The sequence below is a fragment of the Mus pahari genome, chromosome 12 (genome assembly GCF_900095145.1).
Source record: "Mus pahari chromosome 12, PAHARI_EIJ_v1.1, whole genome shotgun sequence".
NCBI lineage: Eukaryota > Metazoa > Chordata > Mammalia > Rodentia > Muridae > Mus > Mus pahari.
Genome location: NC_034601.1, coordinates 79,177,110 through 79,190,032, shown reverse-complemented (window position 1 = coordinate 79,190,032; position 12,923 = coordinate 79,177,110). Strand labels below are relative to the sequence as shown.

The following is a 12,923-nucleotide window of genomic DNA, read 5'->3' as shown; positions in this document are numbered from 1 at the left end:
CACTCACACTGTCTTTACAGCAACCTTATATATCTTGCCTTTATTTCACATGAGAAAACCGAGGGTTACTCTAGTTGAGTAACTGGCTCACTGTTTTAGGCTACCTCCAAAGCCAATGCTTTCCATTTTGTTCTTCTCCAGCCGCCTAACCTCCAATTGCAAAAGTTTAAATGGAGAAATAGAGCTTTAACCTCTGCCAAATAGTCTTCAATTAGTGACCCCCACCAAACATGTAGCTATAGTCCCTTATTTATATACATGTTTTATTTAAATGTTTCAAACAATCTTATGGTATGCAAAGCATTATGCAAATTTCCTAAGTCCTCATAGCAGCCTGTGATCAGGAGTTTCCCTTTTCCCAGAGAATCATGAAAGAGAGGGTTTTATTGAGTCACAGTCCCTATGTTCTGTGACTGTTCACACCTCTTTGATGAAAAATATGTCTGGTCAGACTGTATATTCTATCGTTCTCATTGGTACTTACAGAACAAAGAGTTTAAAAGCTTTAGATAAGAAATTCAGTAACTCATGACTTTCCTGATGTTGTTATTCAGCAACTTTACCTCTCCAACAGAATGACTTTTTACACACCGACTGGCTTCACAGAGTGGCAGAGAGTTACAGATTAATGGAAACTGGCAATGGCAGCATCTCTAGATCTCAGGTTTTGCAGCACTTTCTGGTGCTCAGGTGCAGGGTTGTGTTCTCTGGATACTATTCTGCTCTGCTGGGTCACCTTCTCCAGTGGCTACTCTCCTTGAAATCTGAGGACACGAACCTGCAAAAATGGCTGTTATCTATTGGCCCTAGATAGATTCTGTACAAAGGTCTAGCAAATGTGATGTGGCCTCAAGAATTACTTCCCAAACATGAGCTCTACTGAGTATGTCTATCCCCTGCTCTGATATTTGGTCCATTTGTCAAAGAATAAGGTTATGAAGGATAACAAGGTGAGAAAGAGAAATTTGGGCAACAATATCTTTTGGTGAGTGAAACATTGGGATCCCAAAATACCCAAGAGTATAAGTACACAATTCAGACCTGCTCTCAGAGAAAGACAAACCTAAGTGCTGGAAACTTGGTCGTTGATTGTGGTGGTAAAAGTGTGGAGTTGCTGTCCCACTGAGACAGAAAGCCAGAGCTTTAGCTAGGAGTTAAGATAAACACATTCAGGGTTTTAGTAACAAGAATTCAGTGGGAAAATGAATATCCACCACATCACTTGTATTAACTAGCTCAAAATGCCAAAAGTAAATACCACAGACCAAGTGACTTAACCAACAAAACTTGTTTTCTCACAGATCTAAAAAGTCCAGAAATCCAGAACCAGTGGTCAGCGCAGTTGGTTCTCCTAAACCCAACTCTTTGGTATGAGTTGGCTTCTTCTTGTTCTGTCCTCATATGTCTTTGTCTCTCTCTGTGAATGCATGGCTGGTGTTTTCTCTCCTTGTTTTAAAGATACCAGTCATGTTGAAATAAGAAGCCACTTCTATGATCTCAATGTATCTTAACTACCATTTTGAAGGCCCTACTCCAAACATTATTCATTTGAGGGTTAGGGCTTGAATGTGTAGATTTTGCAGGAATATAAAACTCAGTCTGTAATGTTGCCCATACTCATAAAATTTTCCAAAGTGGAGTTATTGAATGCAGGAGCAAATATTTTATAAATATCATTAATCAATGTGGTCCTGAAACATTCATTCTACAATCAAAATGGAGCATACATTATAGGATAAAATTTTGGCAAGAAGCGTTTTCCTGGGACAAATGAGTTATGAGCCTCACTACACGGGTAGCTTAGTCCAAATGAATAAAGAGAGAAAGCAAGCAGGTGCCTTAACCTGGAACACACTGTAGGCTAAGTGGTACAAGCTATGTAGGATGGGGGCCACTAGGGCAATTGGTCTCTCAACCTCACTATTTTCAACACCCTCTCAAAAGACAGGAAGTTGGAAATGGGGTGCAGCAAGATGATGAATGGCTCTTCATATTTGGAAATTAGTTGCTGGCCAAGTGAATTACAATTAGAGTTAGTGGATGAGAGAAAAGGCCAGATTTTTAAGAACATTTTATGTGGTTCTAATAATCCAGAGAAATCCTGCAGGCCAGAAAGGCTCACAGCTAATCATATCTCAAAATCATAAGATCTCTAAGAACCCATTACCTCTTACCTTCAGCTCCCAGAGACATAAAGAATTCTTAAAACAGCTTGGGAAATAGTGTGCTTTAGGAATCAATGAGAAGATAACTTTTGCTTCTCAGAACCATTTCTCAGTACAGTGCAGCACTTATCAACAGTGAGAGAGATGACATTATATACAAACATACACACAGAAAACAATAGACCCAAGAAATTATAAAAAGGTGTTTGGTCTCCAAGATGTCAGAGAAGCCATTGGCTTGGGCTGAAGAATACAGAGTTTCAGGAAAGCAGAACAAAGGAGGTGAGTCACAGCAACTAGGGTTTTAGTTGCTTCACTAAAGGTATTACAAACCAGAGATTTGAACTTTAGGCTAATTAAAACTTGAAAGTACAATTTGAATACTGATTTTCTTTACATGCTGTATAATAGAATGCACAGAGAGACAGATGAAAGCATCTACTGTTAGCTTTTATGTAAATAAATGATCTGAAAGTTTGCCTTAGAAACTGGTTTTGAGCTAACCTTTTGGACATCAGTGTTAAAGATTTTGCATTCATTCCTTCCTTTTATTGATTCCATGAGAACAAGTGCTTTAGCTGACGGAGTCTGATAATTACTATCAATAAAAGCTAGCCTTATTAGCGAGCCCCTGGTTTACTTCCTTCCAAATATTCTATTCCTTTTAAAAATGAGTATTGTCAACAAGACTGTGCTAGCGTTTATTTAAGCACAAAAATTATCTATATTTAATGAACAGGGTGATAATATGCAACCTAATATGACCTATCCAAATGGTGGGAGGGTATATGTTTTAAGTTCTTCTGAGCAAGGAAGTGAGAAACAATTTTCTGGATCAGTATATGTTATTATTGGTCTCGCTGCCATGTGTTTTAAAAGAACCCCAAGCAATCCTGAAGATGTGTAACTGTGATAAACTACTGACCTAATTTTGAACCATGATTAAGTTTACACAATTCAAAATGTTACAGGTTTTCTTTTCATCAGGCTGTTATTAGAAATAGTGTCAGAGCATTGTTAACCAACTACAGCTAACCAGAGAGCAACATTACCCACTCAGCTCTCACACATTACCAGCATGACTTACCAACTTTCTTAGTCACTGTTCCATTGCTGTGAAGAAAAACTATGACCAAGACAACTCTTACAAAAGAAAGCACTTAACTGGCGGCTCGCTTACAGTTTTAGAGGTTTAGTCATCATGGTGAGGAGTGTGGCAGGTATGGCATGCATGGTGCTGGAGAAGTAAAAAGCTACATCTTGATCCATAGACATGCATGTGTGTGTGTGTGCACACGTGTGCGCACACACACACAGAGAGAAACAGAGAGAGACAGAGAAAGACAGAAACAGAGAGAAAGACTGAGCCTGGCATGGACTTTTGAATAGTCAAAGACCACTCACCCCACAATGGCACACTTCCTCTAATAAAACCACACCTCTTAATCCTTCTAATCCTTTAAAATAGTGTTATTCCCTGGTGATTAAGCATACAAATAGATGAGCCTGGGAGGGAGGGGACATTTTTATTCAAATCACCATACTAACAAAACATGTAAAAGAGTCAACAAATAAAATTGTCATCTGTAGATATTGAGTTGACCATTAGATAATTATGCTGCATAGTTTAGCTAAAGAATTTCACATTTGAGACAAAGCATAAAGTGCTGACTCTCATACAGGATCAATCTCGCCAGCTAAATGATAAAATACTTTCTAGTCATTTGCACCTTAATATGAATTTTTAAGTGAATTAAAACATAAGAAGCTCAATAATTTTTAGTTTGACTCTGGATAATGTGATTAGTGAAATAAGAGCATTTAAAAATCATTTCTGGCTGGAATTATATATTAAGTAATAGAAGATAAAAAGAGGGAATAGTGGGAAGGAAAAGATGAAACAAACACAAACAACAAAATCTTCAGAGTGAAAGCCAAAGGTCATCTTCCATTCTCTATGTTCTCATGACCTAAGCCGTAGCTTACCAACACAAACTAAGCAAATAAAAATGAAGAGAAAAACAAAACAAAACAAAACAAAACAAAACAAAAACCACTTTCCTTGGAGTGCTTTTTGGTGCATGCCTATATAATCTGAGTGTTCAAAGGCTGAGACAGAATTAACTGCAATAGTAGTCCAGGCTATATAGCATTTTGATCAGGGCAACCTGGTCAATATAGAGAGATATTGTTTTAATTAAAAACAAAACCAGCTAAAACAAAACCAAATAAATGACTTACTTTACGGGCTCTGTATCATAATTACCTAAAATTATTTATAATCCAGTCAGTCAGTCCTACTCTTTATCAATGAATTCTATGGAAAATTTCACAAAAGGCCTTCAGAACATAAATTTTCACCCAAATGTACACTGTTCCCTAGGGGATAATGCCTGACAAAGTAACTCACTGGCAGAAGGCCAGCACTACTGAGCACTGGGGACACAATCTCCCAGCTATTGCAGTGCTGATGGATTCCTGAAGGCCAGGGTCACTCCCTGCAGCTGGGGCTCACTGAAGCATCCCATAGAAGGGAACTGAGCAAGGCAATGGGGGTGAGTGCCACTGGAGGAAGAGAAAGGACTGACTTCGACCTCATGGATTTTATTCTGTTCTATGTATGCACTCCAGTGAATACTGTTCCCTACATAAACAGGATATTACTAATAATAGTAATAATTATTAATATCATTAATAATAGTTGTCTAAGCCAAGAGCAAGAATTAGCATTCACCTTTGAGAAAGATTTACCATAGAATTTGTAGAGCAAGAAGTACTCACAGGACACATTGCACTAGAATTGACTCACAGATAGTTCATTGGCCCCTGAAAGCCAGAAATTAAAGACACCTGTGTTCTCCATCACTAGGACATTGGAAACCAATAAAGTGAGAAGAGCATGTTGCAGCTATGCTGAGTGTGGGCTGACATGTTTGATTGATTCAAAGACAAGGATACCTTGACCTAAGCTTACATGGTGGGGAATTGGCAATTCTCTCAAGTTTCCTGATGCTAGGGCTGGTTCTAGGATGTGCCTGCTTCTGTTGGAAACTTCAGACAGTTCTGGGGAAAACTGAGACTAGAAGATTGCCTTATAGTAAACTTGTCCACTGTTCCTGGAGCTACATAGTTGGTAAATTTGCTCTTTCATTTCATATTATGCAAATAAACAATCTGCCCTTCCACACAGTTGGACCTAAGGAATCAACAAGAAGTAATAGGGAAAAACCAATGACTAGATGTTTTCGTTACATCTGCTTCCTCATGCCCAGCACTTGAAAAGACCTTTTCTATGACTTTCTTGACTTCCTTCAAGACAAGTGACTAATAGCTTTTGGGAGGAATTGGACGCTTCTACGGTTTCTATGTATCATCCTCATTTTTCTCTCAGTGCATACCCAAGCACACCTTCCTCTTGCTTCAGAAGTGATTTTTAATTTATGTGTTCTTTTTTTCCTTTCTGGAGACTTGGAGGCTAGAAATTTGTCTCCCCTCAACTTGAAAGCTTTGTGGCATTCCACTACTCAAAATTTAAGTAAGAAGGCACTTTGTCAGCTATTTGCAATTGCAAATTGCTGTCAGAATTTGCAATTGGATTTAGTCAATGTCCCCTAAAGCTTATACTTATATAATGCCAAGAAGAGATACTTAGGATGCTAAATGATTTGCTAGAGCAATAGGCATTTCTTAATACCATTTAAGAAACTTAAGCTTAGAAGAGGTAAGGAGTCAAAATATGCTAGATTCATCTTAGAGCCTTCCCTCAGAATATTTCCAAATCCAGGCCCCAGGATAATGTCTGCATTGCATAATAAGGACCCTGTTTCATGGATTCCCTGCCCCCCCCCCACTCCGAGAAAAGATGAACTGTTGGCATCCCAACCTCAGCATCAAGCTCAAGTGAAATTTATGTTCAGCAGAGGCCAGACCATCTCAAGCTGGATAAAGATAGGTGTTGATTTCCCTGGAATCAAGTCCAACAGAGAGCTTGCCCTCAGAGTGTAGAGCTTGTCCTCTATTTTAACAAGTTAAAAGGGGGCAGGATGGAAACAAGCCATTTCTTTCAACAGATTGCTTGATTGAGTTCCAATTACAATTTTGTTCTTCCTTGTAATGCTTTTACGTGTGATGTCCCTGGTTCCATTAAAGCTGCTGTAAACCTTGCATGAAATCACCTACTGATTTGCTACAAGGAAAAGTCTTCTCAGAACAGAAAGGCCCGCTATATCTCGGGTGACATTCAGCATTCCAAACCTGCAACACCAATGCTCGCTTCCATCTACAGGACACCAGTACTATGGGGGTTGTTGCCAGCATCCAAAGTTGTCTGCATGTAAGCAAGTATGCCCTGAATTAAATAACAAAAATTCTCACTATCATTTGCTTTATATATGCATGGCATTGAAAGGAAATTCAGAGATGGCACAGTGGCTTCAAGGACAGAAAATCACAGTAGAAATACCTGAGGTTTGAAGAGAAACAGGAGTTTCTTTGATCATCTTATGATGCCTAAATATGATTGATAGCACTCATCCTTGCAATGTCTTGTAAAGTAACTCTTTAAATTCCTCTATAAGAAATGCCAATAATGAAACTCAGTTGGTTAGATGAAATTGTCCAGTTGCTAAGGGACAAATAGGACATGAATCTGGGCTGGAAAGAATGAAAACTCCATTTCTCTTCTGCCCAACCATTCAACCTCCACTTTAGAAACCACCATTGATTCTGTGGAACGGAGGAGACCCAGCACGTGGTATATAGCAAGAACCCCAAGTACAAGTCTTATAAAGCACTAATGCCCTAATCTTAGGGAAGCAGCGAGTTTAATGAGAGGGACAGACAGGCAATCAATCCCAAACAGAGGCAGCCAGACATCAATACAAATCAGGGTAGTGATGACAATTCTGGAAAGATACGGTACCTATCTTCAGGGTTGAAGTGGGGCTCCTAGGAGGAAGGGGCATCAGAAATAAAATCTGAAGGGCAGAAATTAGCAAGGTGACACTGGGTTGCTGAAAGCCTGATAAATGTGAATAATGAACTAAACGTGGAAAATGTGATAAATGAACAACAAGGTTAATGAGCATGTGTGGAGGGGAGCCAAATGCCCCTGTACAAAAGAAAATGCAAATGAGCATGTAGCTACACATAATGAGCAGACTTTGAATACATGAAATCTAAACAATTAAGCTGCCGCAAATTGTCAAATACTGAGCTATGCAATACCAGCCCAGTACGCTCCTTTGTGTGCTCTTAAGCCCCAAATGTGCTAAGGGTGCAGAGGAAAATATCTGAATCCAATGCCATCGCCAAGATTTTATCAATGCATAATTTTTTATTATTTATTTATTTATTTATTTTATTATTTTCTTTATTTACATTTCAAATGCTATCCCAAAAGTTCCCTATACCCTCCCCCCGCCCCTGCTCCCATACCCACCCACTCCCACTTCTTGGCCCTGGCCTTCCCCTGTACTGGGGCATATAAAGTTTGCAAGACCAAGGGGCCTCTCTTCCCAATGATAGCTGAATAGGCCATCTTCTATCAATGCATAATTTTTAATACTAAGCATAATATTGATGTCAGATATAAAATGATCTGTTATCCTCTATGCTCAGGGAATTTATCATTAGGTTGTGCTAAGTACCCTGTCTTATGCAATAAAGCAAGCCACTTATACAACATACCTGTCTAGGAGTGTATGCAAGACCCTTGGAGCAGGTACCTGTGAGAGAAGAAGGGACATGGGTATTGGGCATGTCAAGTCAGAATTGAAAACAGCAGTATATGCATCTTTCAAGAATATCTTTTATTAATCATTTGACTGAATAGTTATTATGCTGTCACACCTTGTGAGTTATTCAGGTTTGGTAAATATTTGCTCAAACTTGGGGAGAGAGAATGATCTGAAGGCGGGAGGGACCTAAAGGGCACGGATGAAAATATGAATCAATACAAAGACACTGCTTCCCCTGCTCTCTTATGGAAGGAGGTAACCTAACCCTGTGAAGTACCTACTCCACTTGCTTCACTCTTGATACCCAGCAAAGCTACTGGGCCTCCTCACATGGCACCTCCCCTCTTAGGAAGGTGTTCTGTGTGTTTCTAACACTGTGGTAAGTCTTACTAAAATCAAATCCTGTGTGTACTTTTATTAACACACTTTGAAAGAAAGTGCTAGAGATCTAGAAAACAACTTTTAGAGATTTTATTTTATTTTATTTTTTGGTTTAAAGAGCTTACTGAAAGATGACTGGGAGTAAATCTTCTTCCACACTTGTCCTACTTTGCTCTTTCTGTTGCTGGGATTAAAAGCATCACGACCAAAGGCAACTTGGAGAGGAAAGGGTTTGTTTCCAATTAAAAGTAACAGCCCATTAGCAAGAGAACCCAAGACAGGAACTCAAGCACAGTAGGAACTTAAAGGCAGGAACTAAAGCGGAACCATAGAGAAATGCTCTTCAAAGCTAACCCAGTTTGCTCTCTTATACATCCCGAGACTGTACATCTAGAGTTAGCACAGCCAATGGTGGGCTGTATGCTATACATCAATCATTAATGAAGGAAATGCCCCACAGACTTGGACACAGTTCAATATAATAAAGCAGTTCCTCAGTTGAGATTCCCTCTTCCCAGATATGTATAGATTTGTATCAAGTTGACAAAAAACAACCAGTCCAGCATGAAAGGGAGGAAAATGATGCTAATCTGAGCTAAACAGAGACAAACTCATCCTATCTAATGAGCACAATTCAATTGAACTGTAATGGTATCAAAACAATTGACTTTTTCTAGCACAGCTTAATGATTCCACAGTAGACAGAGAAATGTATGTTGCTTCTACTAAAAGTAATTTTGAAAGCAGCGCCTTGGAAGTATATGTGGCATCAGGCAAAGATTTCTTTTCTTGCCTATGATTAGTGAATATTGTCTTAAAACTTCATTAAGTCAAATAGCCATAGTCTAATTAAGTCTTTTGTAGTTTTGAGCAGTTTCCTGAAATGTCACGGGATTTATTGAACTCGTTTCTCCACTTGACTGAGTGTTCTTCAGAATCTGGGTGAATTTAAGGCTTAAAATTCTTCCCCTGGAGAAATGAATGCTGGAGAGTGTTAGGGTTGAGATACTTTTGTTTAATGTGGTAATAGGAAGCAAAACCGAAGGGCGCATTCAGCAGTTTCTGCCAAAACATCACTCTATTGCTTCAGGCAAACTCCATTGCTGGCTTTGTGCTCCAATAGGCACAGATCCAAAAGTGGGCAGTTAAGGGGGTGCAGAGTCTGGGTTGTTGGGTTCAAAATATTAGAGCATGTCAGAGGATGACAAAGGACCCCAAGAGGGATAAGAAAATACATTATTGCAACAAACTAAGTTTCCTTGCCGATTGGGCAAGAGAATACTATATCCCTCTAGGAATGAGCTTGCAAGACTGATGAATGATGGGATGGTTGATCGGTTTTAAAGGACGCTCTGCACCACGTTGTTTACTTGATGCTTTGTATAACTAGATGTCCCTCTAGGTTTTTTTCTTTGTTTTGTTTTTGGTTTAGGTTTCTAAGGTGCAAAATAAGCTTTTAGAGAGGTTCAGGAGTGGTTCCTACGTCATTGGCATCTAGACTCAAACACCTCATGTTTACCTATCTTCCTAGAATTTCAGTGACTTTCAAACCAGAACAGAGAACAGGATTGGAAACACTGAGACCCTGCCCTAGTCAACATCCTCATATAAGAGAAGAAAGCTTGGGAGCCCTTAGGGAAGAGATGGTTCAGTTAAAGTAATTATCCCTAAGCCAAAGAAGTGCTGATAAAGGAAATGCCAGGTTGCAGAGTTTCAAGGTTGAGCAAACTGTTGTCATATTGTGACTGAAATCAAATCATGAAGGTCTCTGACATGAGAAGGTTTAACAGTGAAGAGCTTGTGTCATTTCAGAGTTATTTCTTGTATAATATGTCATCTTTGTGTCTTGGGAAGTTGTAGTAGTACCTGAGATATTTTTTAAATAGCTTGCCCAGAAACGCAGTTTCATTAGCATGCAGTAAGCAAACTAGACCCTAACAATGTTAGGTGCAAAGGGACTGGTAAGCCCCAGAAGGAACTGGTTAATATAAACTACTTCAGTATTAAGAAAGCATAGCTTGGAGGGAAACACACACAGCCAGTTAACAAGGGACTGGTATGTGGACTATTATAAGATACAAAGAAAGCACAATTTAACCCTTTCGAGAACTTGCAAGGCAGGCATGAAAGCCAAGTGTGGATTCTTAGCACCCATGAAAATGCTGAGTAGGCACGGTGACCTATCTGTAATCTGTCTCTGGTTCTGGAAGGTAAAAACAGAAGAGTCCCTGAGCAAGCTGGCTGGCAAGACTGGCCTTCTCAGCACACTCTGGATTTGATTGCGACCCTGCCTCATTGGAGGAATGACCAAAAAATGATACCCAGCATCAACCTCAGGTTTCCACACGCACAAGCACAGACTTGGACACACATGCACACACATTGGCACACAAATGTGCCCACACACACATGCAAACATAAACCCATGAAAGTGGAGGCAGAAAAATCTAGAAGCGTAGACATTTTAATGAGATGATTATGACAGCTTCTAATCAGAGATGGGATTGGAATTGATCCCAATTGATTATTTTGTTAATTCAACAACTATGTCATGAGTACTTGCTGGATACCTACTTGTTTGTTGGAGCCCCATCTCTGCTGTTGTAACATTTGCATTATCTCAATAAGTAAGACTTCTAAATAACTGTTGGAAGATGGAATTTCAATTAGAGAGGGTAGAAAGAACAAATGTATAAATTATGAGTGTGCACAGAGTGTGAGGTTCAATCCATAACATTAGAGCACAAAGTTCATGGGTAGTGGTTCTTGACAGATAAGCACCTCTGTTGCCAACTATATTCAGGGAGGGATCATTGGACCAAGGGCACAACCCTGATGTTGCTGGACTACTTTCAGAGCAACACCAACATACAAGCTTTGGACTTCAGTTGGCATGCTGCTGAATCTAGACAGTCATGAATTGTTGTGCCCATTCACAAACCCCAAGAAACCACCAAGGAGCTAATTAGGATGCAAAGTCGAGCTTGGGCTCACTGCCAAGCCTGATGCAGCAGGAAGGGAAAGTGAAGTCCAGAGCCCAGTTTCAAGCAAGCATTTGTAGAGGCAAGCAAACAAGCAAAGGGGTTTCTAACCTGGCACACATCTGATTGGGAGCAGGGTGGGGGCTGTTATGGCATTTAGTTGCCCTTTAAAATAATTGTCTGGTGCTGGGAGCCAAACCATAAACTTATCTTTTCCTTTCTTCCTGATTGGAAGTTGTTAGGGAGCGATGTGTCAGGTGCAGGCTTCTTAGAGAGTAGTGCTAGGTTCCAGCTTGCTGGGGAGTAACCTGGAAATTAGTACTAGGTGTTGGCTTGTTGGTTAACTCGGTTCAACCTTAGGTCAGGTTCTCTGAGATGGAGTCTAAACCCAAGATCTGGTCTCTCACTACCACCAGAATAGTGGTTGGCTGAGAGAATGCTGGGGTTGGACTAGGAAGAAGTAGGTGTGTGGTCATGAAAGGAAATGTGAACTAGCTATCAAAAGAAGGACCATGAAAACAAGTTATCCCAAAAGTAATCATAGCACTGATAACAGGGAGACATACCACCTCTTGACTATGCAAGAAGACTCCATAAAACTCCCTTGCTTATAATTCAACAAAACTGCTTTCCGTGGGGTGGTCTGCATTACTTTAAATAATATCTTGGGCTACAGGGCTGATGAGATTCAATGACTGCATGACCAATGCTATAGTTACAATGGCCTACTGAACCCAATGCTGCCAGTGAAAGTATAAAAGTTATCAAATCCCATTAAACTCCAGTGGATGGTTCAATGGGTAGTTTCTAAAAATTAACACAGATTATGCCAAGTGAAGCTGACTTTCCCAATTCCATAACACCATTATTAAAACTATTTACTTCTCAGCTGTATATTCTTTACAAATTACAAGGTACACAGATGATAGATAGATAGATAGATAGATAGATAGATAGATAGATAGATAGATAGATAGATAGATAGATGATAGATGATAGATAGACAGATGATAGATAGATAATAGATAGATAGATAGATAGATAGATAGATAGATAGATAGATAGATAGATAGATAGACATACATACAGATAGTAGACAGGCAGATAGATATTAAAAGGAAAGGGAGAAGCAGAAGTGAGGGCAACATTAATCATTAGCATGTGAAAAAGGTAGATCTCCCTTATTCTGTAGGCAATTGAAAATGTCTATTCGAAGTACTCTCCTGAGGAATCTGTTATTCTATAGTCATTGTCTCATAATAATAGCAGCAGCTGCAGCAAATATCTAGAGATTATTTTGTTAATTCAACAAGAATGTCACGAGTACTTGCCAGGTCAAGTTCCAAGCCATATTTCTGTGATCGTCAATGTGTGGTATGAGGACCACCTTCATCAAACTGAAATAAAGTGCTTGTTAAGAAGCTTGGGATACCAGGATTCCACCTCAGACAGGTGCATGGGGCATTCTCACTTAAAGATGAGAGTTGTCCCACCTCACACAGAGCATACAACATGCTCACATAAAATGAGAGTCACCCTGTTGACACATCCAATGGCCTGGGAGGGCCTTCTATGGATTCTTCTTCTTCTTCTTCTTCTTCTTCTTCTTCTTCTTCTTCTTCTTCTTCTTCTTCTTCTTCTTCTTCTTCTTCTTCTTC

The 12,923-nt window shown here is 39.6% G+C and overlaps 1 protein-coding gene across 7 annotated transcripts in view; it reads left to right on the top strand.

Annotated features, from left to right (window-relative positions):
- Window positions 1-12,923, top strand: part of Grik1 (glutamate ionotropic receptor kainate type subunit 1) — a 396,194-nt gene that overhangs the window by 302,970 nt on the left and 80,301 nt on the right. The window lies entirely within an intron of this gene.